Source organism: Cynocephalus volans, chromosome 4 (assembly GCF_027409185.1).
Source record: "Cynocephalus volans isolate mCynVol1 chromosome 4, mCynVol1.pri, whole genome shotgun sequence".
Classification (NCBI taxonomy): Eukaryota; Metazoa; Chordata; class Mammalia; order Dermoptera; family Cynocephalidae; genus Cynocephalus; species Cynocephalus volans.
In genome coordinates this window covers 118,099,515-118,116,544 of record NC_084463.1, presented here as the reverse complement: position 1 = coordinate 118,116,544, position 17,030 = coordinate 118,099,515, and the positions used below count along the sequence as shown (strand labels likewise).

General features: G+C 44.9%; 2 pseudogenes; both read left to right on the top strand.

The window, feature by feature from the left end:
- The first annotated feature begins 5,822 nt into the window (after positions 1-5,822).
- On the top strand, positions 5,823-6,454 carry LOC134376401 (double homeobox protein A-like; annotated as a pseudogene).
- A 283-nt stretch (positions 6,455-6,737) lies between these two features.
- On the top strand, positions 6,738-11,177 carry LOC134376400 (serum amyloid A-2 protein-like; annotated as a pseudogene).
- Positions 11,178-17,030: the final 5,853 nt, after the last annotated feature.

Below are 17,030 nucleotides of genomic sequence, written 5' to 3'. Positions count from 1 at the left end.
GTTTTTTTGAATATTTTTATTTATTTATTTATTTAAATTTTATTTTGTCGATATACATTGGGGCTAACCATCACCAAAACCTCCCTCCCTCCTCCCTCCCCCCTCCCCCCCAACAATGTCCTTTCTGTTTACTTGTCGTATCAACTTCAAGTGACTGTGGTTGTTATATCTTCTTCCCCCCCCCGTTTTTTTTTTTGTGTGTGTGTGTGTGTGTGTGTGTGTGTGAATTATATATTAATTTTTAGCTCCCACCAATAAGTGAGAACATGTGGTATTTCTCTTTCTGTGCCTGACTTGTTTCACTTAATATAATTCTCTCAAGGTCCATCCATGTTGTTGCAAATGGCAGTATTTCATTCCTTTTTATAGCTGAGTAGTATTCCATTGTGTAGATGTACCACATTTTCCGTATCCACTCATCTGATGATGGACATTTGGGCTGGTTCCAACTCCTGGCTATTGTAAAGAGTGCTGCGATGAACATTGGGGAACAGGTATACCTTCGACTTGATGATTTCCATTCCTCTGGGTATATTCCCAACAGTGGGATAGCTGGGTCATATGGTAGATCTATCTGCAATTGTTTGAGGAACCTCCATACCATTTTCCATAGAGGCTGCACCATTTTGCAGTCCCACCAACAATGTATGAGAGTTCCTTTTTCTCCGCAACCTCGCCAGCATTTATCGTTCAGAGTCTTTTGGATTTTAGCCATCCTAACTGGGGTGAGATGGTATCTCAGTGTGGTTTTGATTTGCATTTCCCGGATGCTGAGTGATGTTGAGCATTTTTTCATATGTCTGTTGGCCATTTGGATATCTTCCTTAGAGAAATGCCTACTTAGCTCTTTTGCCCATTTTTTAAATTGGGTTGCTTGTTTTTTTCTTGTAAAGTTGTTTGAGTTCCTTATATATTCTGGATATTAATCCTTTGTCAGATGTATATTTTGCAAATATTTTCTCCCACTCTGTTGGTTGTCTTTTAACTCTGTTAATTGTTTCTTTTGCTGTGCAGAAGCTTTTTAGTTTGATATAATCCCATTTGTTTATTTTTCCTTTGGTTGCCCATGCTTTTCGGGCCATATTCATGAAGTCTGTGTCCAGTCCTATTTCCTGAAGTGTTTCTCCTATGTTTTCCTTAAGAAGTTTTATTGTTTCAGGGTGTATATTTAAATCCTTAATCCATTTTGAATTGATTTTAGTATATGGTGAGAGGTATGGGTCTAGTTTCATTCTCCTGCATATGGATATCCAGTTATCCCAGCACCATTTGCTGAAGAGGCAGTCCCTTCCCCAGTGAATAGGCTTGGTGCCTTTGTCAAAGATCAGATGGCAGTAAGTGTGTGGGTTGATTTCTGGATTCTCTATTCTATTCCATTGATCAGTGTGTCTGTTTTTATGCCAGTACCATACTGTATTGGTTATTATAGCTTTGTAGTATAGCTTAAAGTCAGGTAGTGTTATGTCTCCAGCTTTATTTTTTTTGCTCAGCATTGCTTTGGCTATGTGTGGTCTTTTATTATTCCATATAAATGTCTGGATAGTTTTTTCCATTTCTGAGAAAAATGTCTTTGGAATTTTGATGGGGATTGCATTGAATTTGTATATCACTTTGGGTAGTATGGACATTTTCACTATGTTGATTCTTCCAATCCAAGAGCATGGGATATCTTTCCATCTTCTTGTATCCTCTCTAATTTCTCTCAGCAGTGGTTTGTAGTTCTCATTACAGAGATTTTTCACATCCTTGGTTAACTCAATTCCTAAGTATTTTATTTTTTTGGTGGCTATTATAAATGGGCAGGCTTTCTTGATTTCTCGTTCTGCATGTTCACTATTGGAGAAAAGAAATGCTACTGATTTTTGTGTGTTGATTTTATATCCTGCAACTGTGCTGAAATCATTTATCAATTCCAAGAGTTTTTTTGCAGAGGTTTTAGGCTGTTCGATATATAGGATCATGTCATCTGCAAACAGGGACAGTTTGACTTCATCTTTTCCAATCTGGATGCCCTTTATTTCCTTCTCTTTTCTGATTGCTCTGGCTAGTACTTCCAACACTATGTTGGAGCAGGGCCGGGCCGAGGGGTCACTCACAGGACTGAGCCAGGTCGGGCGCTCACTCTCTGCCTCTGGTTTGTCGCCTTCCCCGTTCTCGGTTCCCGTGGCCTCGGGCTGCTCGCTCTGTCCCGCGGCGCGGCTCGGGCACTCCCAGGAATCTTCTTTTATGCCGGCCTGAAACCTCGAATCATGAATAGGGCAGCTGTCCGCCTTCAGCGCGGCCCCGGCCTCCGGGATCCTGTCTGCATCCACAGCAGCCCTGGTGCCGTGTTCCAGTTTCAGTCCAAAGTCCAGGAAACACATCTGGTGAGGGCTGCCTTCTTCTGGTGACTCTCTACAGCAACTTAGGATATCACATCACTTTTGGAGGCTGGAAAATCACCATCCAGGGACACATCCAGTGAGGGCCTTCTTCTGGGTGGAAACTACAGGGTTTCTTGGAGACTGCAGGGTACCACAGCATGAGAGTGGCATGAGCAAGAGCTTTTTACAGATTTTTGCCCTCAACCTACCATTCTACAATGACCACCTGGAGAGCAGCACCGTCTAAGTCCTCCATAACCTGCCTGCATCCATCCTGAGACAATTCATTCCCGCAGTTGTCCTCAATGTGTTCCATCACTGTTCACGTTCCTCTTTCCCTGGTGCCTGCTGCACACCTCATGCAACAGTACTGTCACCCTGGTGCCACAGAGCACAGGCTGCACTGGGTATTCTGGGGCAAGTAGGGTGAGATCTGTTGCCCACTGAGTCTCCATCTCCTCTGCCAGGTTTTTTATGAACCATCAGTCCTTCCCTAGGTGCAGTCCAACATCATTTAGAAGTTCCCAGTGACATAGGGGGTGCAGCACACACACTTCTCCATGGACCCCCATTGCCAATCACAGTGCTAACAGCTTTCTATAAAATTGCTTCGTTCAGGCCCAGAGTAGGGTGGATCTTCAAAGCAGGGTAGCCCTGCTTTTCTGGTGCCTGTTTTGGACATAACTGTTGCTGCAAACAACTATCAGTTCTCCTGCCCTCTATGAGACACCCCTGCCCTAAAAACTGAGGCAGGAGTCACAGAAGTCTCCCACTCATAGGAAAGCCCACGCTTAACACGTCTCAGAGATAATGTATGTGTCCGCCTGACTCTTACTTTCTTAAATTAACTTTTTTTTATTTATAAAGAATGTATTTGTTGCATCCCTTCCTTTGAAAAATTCCAATGGAATGTATTTTTATTAACACTACCTTGGAGAGACTTCTGGTCAAGATGGTGGAATAAATGGTACCCAGCATCACTCTTTCCCACAATCAATGAATTTATAACTATTAAAAAGCAACAACTGCCAAGCTGGGGCCTATAGAGCCCAGATAAAGAGGAAGAGTCGGCTTTGGAGTTCGTGAAGGTGGGAATAGCTGCAATGAGAGAAAGAAAGGATCTCTCTGACCATTTGAGCCCCAACCACTTCAGCTCTTGCCCTGGTGAGCACATGGAGCAAGAGCTGACAAAAGCCACAACTGTGCCCCTTGTATAAAGTTGCTTAGAGGCTGCAGGGGAGAAGAGGGCCTTGGTGGGCCCAGGCTAAAATGTGGGTGGTGTGGGAGACGGGCCACCAGGGGAACACTGGGGCACAGCATGGATGGCTGTTCTGCCCTCCAGTCAGCACAGGATCACTTGGTGGAGACTGGTCAGGAATATAGAACTGCAGGGGGTGCACTTTGCTGAAAAATTCAGGCCCAGACCAGAGTTTCTACACAATTCACATGTCCCAAACCTCACAAGACCTGGAAGTCATTACTAGGTCTACAATTAAAACCTGAGCTGCACAAAAACCCTTCCCCAGAGAATGAGCTGCAAAGCAGCAATTTAGCTCAACCACAGGGCTCAAGTGTTGGTCTGCACAGGAAGTTCCACCACTTTTAGAAGTAAGCAAAGGACAATAAATTAGTTCCAGTGCAGAGTTTAAGTGGTGGGAATAGTGAATAATCCAATACAGAACTGAAAGAAAAGGCAAAAAACCCACAGATCAGAGACAAAATTTTGATATTAACCAGTAACCGTCTAACACCACAAAAGAACACCTATAAAACCTAGAAGGACCAGAAGCTCCCCAGGCTGCCAAGCCAGGGTTGAAGGGGCAAAGGGACTCAGCCACGCCTCTCCTATGTCTGCTTTCAGCCCAGCCACAACCACTAGTCCATTGCCAGAAGCACCCTGGGCTCCTGAGCCAGGGCAGTGTGGGAGCGAGGGCCTCAGCTATACCCCCTGACATTCACATCCAGCCCAGCAATGACCACATGGCCATTGCCAGAAGTGTCCCAGGCTCTCGAGCCGGCGTGTGGAAGGCCTAGGGCCTCAGCCATGTCCCCCTGAATTCCACATCCTGCCCAGCCACACTGAGCCACTGCCAAAAGCCCCCTGGACTCCTCTGCTGAAATGAGTGGGGTGCCACAGGCTTCGACCATTCCTTCCTCTCCCCTTCCTTGTCCTCCCCTTTCATACCAACTGCTCTGCAACAACATCTTAGAATACAAAAATAAATAAATAAATAAATAAACATATCATTGCATTTCATCTCCTAGACAGATGCTTAGACACCAACATGGCTCTCTTCCTACATGGCTAGTGTAGATTCAATTAAGTCCCCCAAATTCCATGTATCTGAAACTTAACCCCTACTGTGACAGTGTGTTAAGAAGGTGAGAAATCCTATTACGGTAATTGAAAGGTGGGGCCTTGAACGCATCATGATTGTGAGGACCATTCCCAACAAAATGGATTAATCCATGGATGGTTTAATGGTGGTCACGGGCATGGTTCTGATGTCGGAGGTAGGGTCCTGGGGGACCTGACTGTCAGCCTCAACCCACCCAGTCCTCTTACCAGGTTCTTGACTCCACCCCAGGAAAGAATTCAAGGGCAGAATCTCAGCAGAAAGTGAGAACAAGTTTAATAAAATTGATAAGAAATACAGGTTCCACAGAGAGAGTGTGGCACAGCTCCAGAGACTGAGCAGGGCCCACACCAAGTTTAACACAAAAGTAAGTTCAGTACAGGCATCAAGTCTAACACAAAAGCCAGAAAAACATACTTATAGTTCAGTACAGAGTGCAGGCTGGCTCAAGAGAATGAGCAGCTGCTTGCTGAAAGTAAGTTAGATATAAAGTAAATTATACACACATCAGCCATCAAAATGTCCATAGCCACCAGGAAAGTGAGCAACAACCCTGCCTTTAGCTGGCATTTGGCTTTTATAGCTTTTCCATCTAGCAAATATTCAGTGAAGGGGCTGGTTCCCAGTTGTATGCACCAGAATGTTCTGTGCTCTCTATTGAGCTTGCCCAGCCACTGGATTGCATGAGCCAGCCCCCTATTGTCTCATTTTCCCCCTGTTGGTGTTAAGAATAGGTCTAACTGGCAACAGTTACTTTCCTCCAGGGAAGAGCTCAGAGGAGGGGGTCTGAAACCTCATAGAATGACTGGAAACCCAGAGGCATGACCTGAAACCGGAACCCAAGGAAACTGAGCACCTCTGGTATCAGTTCTGAGGGCTTCAAAAGGAGAAGTGAGGACTTAGCTCTCTCTGTGTTTCTGCCATTTCACCATGTGATACCCTGTGTCACTGTAGAGTTGCCACTGAGAACAAGGACCTCGCCAGATGTGTTCCCTGGACTTAGGACTTCCCAGCCTCTGAACTGTAAGCAGTGAATATGGTTTCTTTACAAATTACACAGTTTCAGGTATTTTGTCATAAGCAACAGAAATGGACTAATACAATGGCTCAAGACAGCTCTCTAAACAAGACTTTCTCAACAAATTGTAGGCACAGTCACACCAGATTCACAGAAGATCAATTGAAAATTCTCACCAATGCCTTCAACCAAAAACCTTACCTGAGTTATGCTACCAAACAAAAACCTGATTTAGAAATCAACATCGAAGAGTCAAGAATCCAGATTTGGTTTCAGAGTCAAAGAGCTGGGCACTGACTTCAGAAAAGACCGGAGCTTAGCGAGACTTTAGAATCAAGCTAACGCCAGGAGAAAGATCACCTGAAGAATGTACTGAAGGTAGAGAAGCCAGATGGTGTCATACCAATTACAGCCCTCTCAACCACACACCCTCATCAAGGCATTTATGAACAACTGTTACCCTGGGATTGATTTCAGAAGAAAACTTGCCAAAGAAATTGGAATCCCAGAGTCCTGAATACAAATTACGTTTCAAAATCAAAGATCCAGAGAAAAAGAAAACCTGATGAGTCCTTAGAATGAGAGCAGGGACATGATATCTGAAATAGAGTTCAAGGTACAGAAGGAACACAAAGTGGCACGAACCGCACTAGCAACTCTCTTATTTCTCTGGAGCCAGAACATGGTGGACACAGAGACAAGATCAGTGTATTTGATATCATCAACCTGGGCCCCAAATCTTTCACAGTCTTCCTGAGAATCTGCTCTTCTGCTGAGACTGCAAGTTAAGTTTTCTGGAGATAGTAAACAGGACTTGGGGGAGGCAGAGACTGGGACAAGAGGCACCATAGAGCCCTACTCACGCAGCCTGGCTGCAGAGTTCAGCAGACCTCGAGGCAATGAAAATAAACTCAGTCATAATAATTTTTTAGGTATTACAGTAATGATTATTCAGGCAAAAATCATCAATTGATGTTGAAACCTTACAGTAAAAGTCTGATGACGAAGAAGAAATATATATATCATGTCAAAGAACCTCCTGACACATACTTCTTAATTACAAAAGGAAAATTTGTAATTTTGCAGTTGGGAAACCTCAACTCTACCTTAACCGAGTGGCTGAAATTCACTTCATCAGTTTTGGCCCAAGCCAATGTGAGGTGCCACCTGATATGATACACTAAGAAGGATACAATATCTCTTCTGTAGCATTAATGACAAAAAGTAAGTAACCTGAAACTTATGCAGAAGCAGGAAGCAAACCCCAAGTGAGTGACCGTCTACAAGGTAACATCCCTGCGCTCTTCAGCAGTGGATTAAATAATAACAATAGGAGTGGAGAAAAGGTAGGCTGGCTCAGAAAATATTTGGAAAGTAAGTCTCTGGAAGAATTCTCTTGTATATGTAGCATGCGCTGCCATTTATGTTAAAAAAAAAAAAAAAACACATTCAGAGACCTGTTTGTGCCTAAGACCGTGTCCATTTTCCTTAGAGAAAATAGGATTTTTTAAAATTTTAGGAAAATATACATAGCATAAAAATTTTAATCATTTTAAGTGTACAGTGAAGAACATTCACACTGTTGTGAAACCATCACCAACATCCATCTCCAAAACCCTTTTCAGTTTTCAGTTGAGGGCTGTGGCTCTGAGGGAAGTCACACTGCAAGATTTCCTGGATGAACCACTGAGATTCTGATAAGAACCAATGGGAATAACAACCAGGCTCTCTTTTATGTCTGAATCCCAAGGGATGCGCCAGTCTTGTCCGTGTCTCCCTGACCCTCCACTCTCATTTCAGCAGGACGAAGCTTCTCACAAGCCTGATTTTCTGCTCCTTGGTCCTTGGAGTCAGCAGCTGAAGCTGGCTTTTGTTCCTTGGTGAGGCTACTCAAGGTAAGACTGATGGAGAGAGGACGGCACCCATGGGCCACCAGGACTCACAGTGAGTAGAGTCCGTGTGCCTAGTGGGTGTGGGTGATCGCCGGAGAAGCCACAGGGAGGCAGAGCAGGAGCGTGGCTTTCCCATCAGTATGACTCAGGCTGGCCAGGAAGGCCCTGACACCTGCTGGTGTCCCCAGACCCTAGGTGAGTAGGGGTTACTGTTCTCAAGTCTGGTAGGAGTTCTGGGTCAGTCTGTGCTGTTGTGCTGCCTCCCTGCTGGTCTATTCGAAAAGTGCACATCCCTGCCCTGGATAGTAGGAGGCAAGGTCACGGGGAGGCTCAAGGGTATGTCTGGATGGAGAAGGGATACAGGATTTTTGAGGAGTAACACCAGCCTGTACCTGAAAAATTGTAAAACTTATGGCTCCAGAAAGCTCTTTTCAGACGCAGAGAGATGTTAGTGTCTGTGTTGCTACAGGACTAATTGAACTGAGGGTGGGCTGGATTTCCCACGGAGGTGGTCCTTTAGAGTTGCTGGGAATATCTCCTTCCTCTCAGACAAAAGTTTCTCAAGGTGTGTTCAGTGGACTTACCAAATGTTCCAAAAATTGCTCCCATATAAATCAAAAAATGCAGACCCCTGCTCAATAAAAAGGGCAGGTTGGGGGAATCCAGTAACAACACACATCAGAGTATTTTTTTGCACTCTTTAAGTCCTGAGCCATCGTCTTCAGTTGTGCTGCCCAATGTAGCAGAAGGTCAGGTGTTTGGGGAGCTCCTAGACAGATTATAAATTTAAGATTTTATGTTCATCAGTTACTCAGAGAAAGAACAATCATCATTCTCAGGTGAAGCTAAACTATTTGCTTTGAGCAAGACAAGCAGTAAGGCCTGAAATTGGTGTGAAATGTCCTTCAGAACAAATCACACAAAAGCACGATTAAAGCTCTCCGTTCACACTTATCTCTTCCTTCCGTTTCCTGTTGGGATAATATAAAGAGGCCTTTAAGCCTTGATTTGTGTCAAGTCTCTGAAATCCCAAAGAAAAGAAACAAGTAAATTTAGTTGTCATTGTTCATTCTTCACAGAAAACTTAAAACCTACAGAAACTTAGAGGATTTGAAGAGTTGACCCCATTTCCTGGTTTAGTCTGTTTCCCACCCTTCTCCAGCCTTCTTGACAGGAAATGGAAACTAACATACATCCAGTACCTGCAAGGAACTGAGTCTTTTCCCATTTACTTTCAGAATAACTGTGTGAGGAAGGCGTCCTCCCCTTTTGAGTTTGAGGTGAAAAACTGAGGCTTCGAGCACCTGAGTCCATTGCCCAGGGACGGACTGCCTGTCAGCAGGAGGCAGAGCAGAGGGTGAGCCCAGCTGTGCATGAGGCCACAGCTCTTCCAGGTCAATGTGTCTGCTCAGCGCTTCCTCAGCTCTGTGGTTATCAGTGTCAGCCACACTTCAGAGTCCCCTGCAGAGCCTGAAACACTACTTATGCCTGGAACCCCCGATCCCCCTTAAGCAGACAGTCTGAGGAAATAAGCCTGGGATGTGGCCCAGGAACTAGACTTTCAGTATGTTCTAGGTATTAGAAAGAGCAGCCAAGGGTGAGAACCCTGGCCCTAACAATTCCTCAAGTAACCCACAGCATCAGTACAGCCTAGTTAGAAGTTATTAGGGACATTTATGACCCTAACAGTCAGAGGGACTCAAGTTACATTAAGGAGCATCCGTTTGTGAGAATATAGTTTATAGGGTGTCGGGGCAGAGTGCTCTATCTCTGCAGCCTTTCTCAGAATCTGTCTTCCATGTCACCACATCATTCACATGATTTTCTGGATCTTGTCATATGTAGCTTCATTCTATAACAGTGGTTTTTGACCAGGTCAATGTGGTGGCCCAGGGGAACCTTCGGCAATATCTGGAGATGTTCTTGGTTGTCGCACTAGGGGAAAGTGTTGCTGCCAGTGTTGTGAGGCACCCTCCCACAAGAAATGCACTTACACACCACCTGTGCAGAAAAGGGCAGTTTATTCACTCCAGCTGGCCAGCGTCCATCTCCCAAGGTACAACCAAGGAAGAGTGGCATCGGGCTTTGGTCTTATAGGGTTTTTAAAGGCAAAAACTACATCCTGTTGGCACACGGTTTGTCCAGGTGCACAAAGCAAGCTAGGGAGCTAGTTCACAAAGGCCGAGAATGAGCTGTTCGAGCAGTCAAGCATACAAGTTTTCGTTGTGCATGGTTCCTGTTCCCATGTAATAATTCACTGTGTATGGCTCCTGTTTCTGTGCAATTGTTTTTGTTTCTATGAAAAGGTCAATGGTTTCTCATGCAGAAGAGGGGGTAGTCCGCAGGTCAGACAGGGGGCAAAATGGAGTTATTTAGGTTACGCAAGGAATTCTACAGAAGCAGATTGCGTATACTATGAGGGTGTAGAGAGCTCTATTTCACCAGCATCCAGTGGGTGGAGACCAGGGACACTGGTAACCATCCTATAGTTCCCAGGACAGCCCTGAGAAGCAAAGAATTATCTGGCCCAGTATTTCAATATTGCTGAAAATGAGAAATCTTGTTCTGTAATGATATCTCCCTTCTCTGCTTAACGCATCCCATAGAGCCCTAAGTAAGATGCAGCGCATAGCATCACATGGGCAGAAAACCAGGTACAACAAAGGTGTGCCCCGTCTAAAATGACTCTTATTCCAGTAACCTGCAGAAGCCAACTAGGATTAAGAGTGTTCTTCTCACCCCATGGTACCCAAGGCTGCTGTGATCACAGGCTGAAATCTTAAAGTTAGTGGAAGATTTTTCATTCTTTGGTTCCTCTCTAAAATGTTGTCAGAGTCTCTGTGTTCAGCTGATCTCATTTTTGCCTTTTCCTTTTCTTACCAGGAGCTGGGGACCTGTGGAGAGCCTACTCTGACATTAGGGAAGCCAATTACATAAATTCAGACAAATACTTCCATGCTGAGGGGAACTATGATGCTTCCCAGAGGGGACCTGGGGGTGCCTGGGCTGCTGAAGTGATCAGGTAACTCGAGCTCCTGGGGATATCAGGGATGGATGAGCAGAGCTTGACTGCCTGGGACAGTCAGGAGGGGACAAGCTTCCTTGCAGAGCAGTTTCCCGTCAAGGCTGTGGCCCCTCCTTCTCTGGCCTACTCTCCCTCTCTGCTTAGTGTGAGGTCTGAGAGGCTGGTGGGAATGAGTGATTCTCACCCTTCCTCTCTGGGTGCATAAGGGAGTCCAGCCTGGGCTGAGTAGAGCTGTGCCCAGGCAAGTTCAATTTTAGCCCCTCATTCCTTGGCCTTACTGGGCTCCTGTCAGATTCAAACCCTGGAACGAGGAGATCCTGGAGGGTGCAGCTGTTGCTCACCTGTCTGGTGATTAATCTCTTTCCTGGATGCCTCAATTACAGCAATGCTAGAGAGACTATTCAGAGACTCACAGGCAATGGAGCAGAGGATTCGTTGGCTGACCAGGCTGCCAACGAATGGGGCCAGAGTGGCAAAGACCCCAATGACTTCAGACCTGCCGGCCTGCCTGATAAGTACTGAGCTTCCTCTTCCCTCTGCTCTCAGGAGACCAGGGTGAGAGCCCCTGTGGTCAGTAACACAAAGTTATTGAGTTCTGTGTGCACAGAAGCTGGTCAAGAGGACACAATATGTGTCTAATAAGTGCTTGAGAGGTTGAAATTGTTGAAACTGTCATTTTTTGTGGTAAGCACTGGCTGTTTGGCATGAAGGGGTGATCAATGAACACCAATGTGGGCATGGAGAGTGGCCCATGTGTTTGAGTGGAGGGGAGACAATCACACAGTCATGTAGTGCAGACACCTACAGCAACCCATCCCGGAATCAGGCCTGCTCCCCTCTCCAGGCTCCCTGGGTTACTTTGTTGCTATTTTCAAGACTTTTCATGTCCAGGCTTTCTCACTTCCTGTCCACTGTATCCAGTCACCTTCTCTGCCCCCAGGGTCTTATTTCTTCAATGATCACTGTCCTTGGGGGCAGGGTACAGAGGCATGGGGGGATTGGACCATGGAATTCTGTCCCACAAGCTGCTATCTTGACCTTCTATCTATTTTTCAGCAACACCTACAAATCCAATTATTAAGCAATTTCTGTCCATTTCATCTACGGAATTCCTTCTAAGAATTTTCCCTTTACTGTGTTTTTATTGACGTATTTTAAGCCTAAATAAAGATGTAATGCCACCCCTATTATGAATGCTTCCTGACAGCTTCTGCACCTTAATCAGACCAAAATAGTGGAAGTGCTGACAGTGAGAGAGAACAGGATAGAAAAGACCCCTTTTATCAGTCAGGGTCCAGTCAAGAGGCAGAAATCAGGCAGCAATTTGAAAAGAGAATTTTTTTTTGCAACTTGGGAACGGTTTTATTTTCAGGACACCTTAATCAGCAGTGCGTGCACATTCTAGTTCATGTAAACACAAAGAATTTCCTCTTGGAGATGCATTTTTAATTCTTCCCTCCAATTTCATCTCATTGCTCTGGATGAAATCATCCTAAATGAGAAGGATCTGGAAGAAAAAGCTATGTGGAGGAATGCCCATAAAGGGGATATTTTAATGCAAACAATTACTAAATAGTAATGTAATTAACTATTAAGGGTAAAGAATACAAGAAGATAAAAAATTTTTAATGCCCACTGTATTAGTCCTTTTTTGTTGCTTATAACAAAATACACAGAACTAGGTGATTTATAAAGAAAAACAAATTTTATTGCTTACAGTTTCTGAGGCTGGGAAGTCCAAAGTCCATCTGGTGGTGGCAAGAGTGACCTAGGCATCTCACATTGCAAGATGGTGGAAGCAGAGAGAGAGAGGGGAGGTGCCAGGATCTTTTAAACAACCAGCTCTCATGGGAAGTAATAGAGCAAGAACTCATTCATTAATCTCCCCACCTAGGGAGAGCACTAATCCATTCATGAGGGATCTGCCCCCATGACCCAAACTGCCACATTGAAGATCAGTTTTCATGAGTTCTGGGAGGACAATACATCCAAACTCCATCACCCCCCCACCCCCACCATCCACAAGGCTGAGATTTAGATATTATTGGAAATTCTGTAGCCCATTGGATGGCAGGTAAAGTTTGTTAGGGGCCACAAGCCAAAACTTACAAGGAAGAACTCCATTGAGGCACCAGTGAAACTTGGCAGGCAGCTTCCCAGGGTGTAGCTGAACTATGGGGATGCAACTGGGGTTTCTGAAAACTCACCTGGTAGCTGCCCACATGAGAGCAGGAGGTAGGATGCTGCTGAACTCCCTGGGAAGCCAGGTGTGGAAGGGGCAGTGCTCTGGAGAGAACTGTATCCTCCATGAATTCATACACAGAAGCCCTAACCCCCAGTGTAGCTGTATTTGGAATAAAAAAGTAACTAAGGTTAAACAAGGTTATTAGTGGAGATCTGATTCAATAAGTGCCTTATACTAGGAGGCATCAGAGAGCTCACTCTCTCTCTCTGCCATGTGAGCACACACTGAGAAGGTGGCCATTTGCAAGCCAGAAAGGAGGCTCTCAATAGGAAGTGAGTTTGTCTGCACCTTGATCTTGGCCTTCCCAGTCTCCAGAAAAGTGAGAAATAATTTCTGTTGTGTGCACCATGTCTGTGGTATTTTCTTATGGTAGCCTGAGCTGATTAAGAGAAGTAGGATGCTGCTAAGCATCTTGGAAATCCAGCTTAGAAACTGTTGGGGACTTCTGATCAAGATGGCAGAATAGACAGTCTCCAGCATCACTCTCTCCCACAAATCAATTAATTTACAACTATCAAAAAGCAATGAGAGCGAAGCTGGGGCTGCTAGAGCTCAGGGGAAGAGGAGGAGAGACCTATGGAGTTTATGAAGGCCAGAGAAGCCACGATGAGAGAAAGGAAAAACCTCTCCAATCATTTTGAGCCCTGGCCACTTCCAGGCTGGAGCTGCTGAGCACATAGAGCAGAAGCCAACAAAAGCCACAGCTGTGCCCTTCAGATGAAGTTGCTTGGAGGCAGCAGGGGAGAAGAGGTCCTTGGTGGCCCCCCGGCCAGCAAGACCACTAATAGGGTTCCCATGGACCCACATAGGACCGAGGAGCTACAACAATGGAAAAAAAGGAGCCATTCAGAGGCCAGTGAGTCAACACAAGGGACTGGAGCACAGCCCATCCCATGCAAAGTGTTTGGAGCATGGATGGTGGGCAAAACGGGCCCACTGGGTGAAAACTGGGGCACAGCATGAACAGCTGATCTGCCTCCAAACCAGCATAGGACCACTCAGAGGAGACTGCTCAGGAATATGGAATTGCATAGGGTGCAGTTTGATGAAAAGACTCAGGCCTAGACCAGTATTTCTACACAACCCAGGTGCATTAGATTTCGCTAAACGGGGAAGTCCTTATAAAGTCAACCGTTAAAGCCTGAGCTGCACAAAAAGCCTTCCCCAGGGAATCAACAGCAAAGCAGCAGTTTAGCTCAACCACGGAGCTCAAGTACTGGTCCCCATAGGAAGTTCCCCACTTTAGAAGTAAACAAACAACAACAGATTAGTTCCAGTACAGAGCTTAAATGGTAGGAACAGCAAATAATCCAACACAGAACTAAAAGAAAAAAGAGTACCCACAACCAGAGATAAAGTTTGATATTAACTAGTAAAGGTCTCATTTCACCAAAGAACACCTATAACACCTAGAAGGACCAGAAGTCTCCTGGGCTACCAAGCCAGAAAGGGGGGAGGGCCAGGAGCCTCAGCCATGTCCCCCAACACCCACAACCAGTCCCAAGGGTGGGGGACTTGGGCTTCAGTCACACCCCCTCAACACGAGCAACCAGCCCAGTGATAACCACTGAGCCACTTCAGGAAGCACCCCAGGCAATCCCAAGTCAGGGTGGTGGGGGCCTCGGGACTCAGTCACGCCTCCCCAACATGAGCAACTGGCCCAGTGATGCCCACCGAGTCATTGCAAGAAGTGCCCCAGGGTTTCCCTAGCCAGGGCAGGGGGGCTGAATTTCTCAGCCATGCCCTCCAAAATGTGTAATCAGCCCTGTGATGACCACTGAGCTGCAGCAAGAAGAGCCCCACTCCTGGTTCCCGAGCTAAAGTGGTAGGAGGTTAGGGCTTTTGCCACACACCCCTGACATCTGCACCCAGCCCAGCAATGACCAAGCCTCCACTGGAAGCCCCCCAGTCTCCCCTGTGGAAATTGGGGGTGAGGTGCCATAGGCCTCCGTCCTGCCCCTCCTCCTTTCTCCTTCTTCCATCACATTTCCTTCCCTTTTCCCCTCTCCCTCCCAGCTGCTCTGTGACAACATCATATTCATAGAATGCAAAAAATATATATATTAATAATAATAATAATAATAAAACTGTTGGTAAATTGCCTTGGCCTTGGGATGCCACTGAAACTCTCTGGGGTGAGTGCCACTGGGCATCCTGCACAAGAGAAGAGCACCGCAGGAGCCAGAAGGGAGCAAAGCACCCAGGACCAGGAAGAGAAGTCTTTCTTCCCTGCTTGTCCCTCCAGCGCCCTCTATGGACAAAGATTTACATTGTGCTTGGTAGAGAGTAGAATAGTGGTTACTAGAGACTGGTGGGTGGGGTGGGGGGCAGGGCAGGGTGAAGGGAAGGATGGGGAGAGGGTGCCCAGTAGATACAAAATATTAGGTAGAGAGGAAGAATGGCATCTAGGGTGCTCTAGCAATATAGAGAGACTACAGTTTAACTACAGTTAAAGACTGTGTTTCTTTGAATAGCCAGTCGAGAGGATGTTGAGTGTTTCTAACATAAAGAAGTGACGCGTGTTTGAGGTATTGGATATACTAAGGACCCTGATATGATCATCGCACTCAGTATGAATGTACCCCAATATCATATTGTACTCCATAAATATATACAATTATCATAGGTCAATTAAGAAGAATAAAATTAAAAGGGAGGAAAAAGGAGAGAAATAGAGAGTAGAATAGTGCTTACCAGAGGCAGGGAAAGTGAGGGGGAAAGGCAGCTGGGGAAAGATTGTTAGAACCGTACAAAGTCACAAAGTTACAGTTAGATAGGAAGAATAAGTTCTGGTGCTATAGGGTGACTTTAGCAAATGATAGTGTATTGTATATTTTAAGACAGCCAGAAAAGAGGATCTTGAATGTTACAACCTCAAAGAAATGATAAACGTTTAGGTGATAGATATGCTAACTATTCTGATAGGCTCATTATACAATATATGCATGTATTAAAAAAACAAACTGTACCCCATAAACATGTACAATGAAAAAAATAAAAATTTTAAAAGTAAATACTAGTACCCAAAGCTTCAGCCATTCTCATACCATCCTCCTGATTTTTGTCACATCCCTTGTGTCAGTATTAACTTAGCTTAGTACATTTTAATGCTAGGCTCAGTGTAAACAATAATGCTTGTGAAATCATGTTCGATGTACCAACTTTTGTTTTGCTATACATTCTATACATTATGATCAATACCTAACTATCAAATACTGTATGTCCTCATTTGTAAGTGGGAGCTAAAAAATAAACATATAAACAAAAGAAAGAAACAAAGATACAACAATCACAATAACACATTGAACTTTCAAAAGGAGAACTGAGGTTACTAGACGTGTGAAAGGGAGACGGGGTGAAGAGAGGAATTGGTAAAGGACCATGAACAGTGATGACAGTGTGTATTGTTGAATATAAAAATTATTCTGATTTGAGCATCACAAATTGCACACAGGTATTGATATTCAACTGTGTATCCCAGAGATATGTACAATCAACTATGTTACAATAAAAACTAAATAAATAAATAACCAAAAAAAACCCAACTACAAACAAACAAACAAAAAAAACCACATTGCGCCCAGCCTGAAAAGGAGAAATGTTTACAGGATTTAGCTCCAGTATCACAAACAAGGCAAAGAAGGGTAAAGGTGGTGCTCCAAGTAAATAAATTGATAACTGGCACCCCCCACCCCTCTTCTTTGAAAAAATAATCGAGAAGGACTCCTAAGGGGAGAAGACTAATGATAAAATTATATATACAGAGAAAAGATAAATTTATTTGTCAAGGAGGAAGAAAAGTGTGAACATAAAATAGAGCTAGTCACAACAGAAGTTTCTCCTACACTTCCCATCTGGAGGCACTAATAAAAGTGGAGGTAGAGGAGGTTTGGGAGGTTTGAGGCTGTGACTCAAAGAAGTGAGTCTCTGCTATAAGAAGGCATGAGGAAGGCACATAAGATGAAGGAGACAGTGGAGGCAGACGGGCTGGTGAGAGCAGACTCAACGCACTGCTGAGATGAGGGTGCAGTGTGGGAAAGTCTGAATTGACTGCAACTTGTAAAAAACTGTAATGCTGATATTAGGATGTTGACGATTAGATTTTGGTCAGAAATACAGTCATGTGCCAC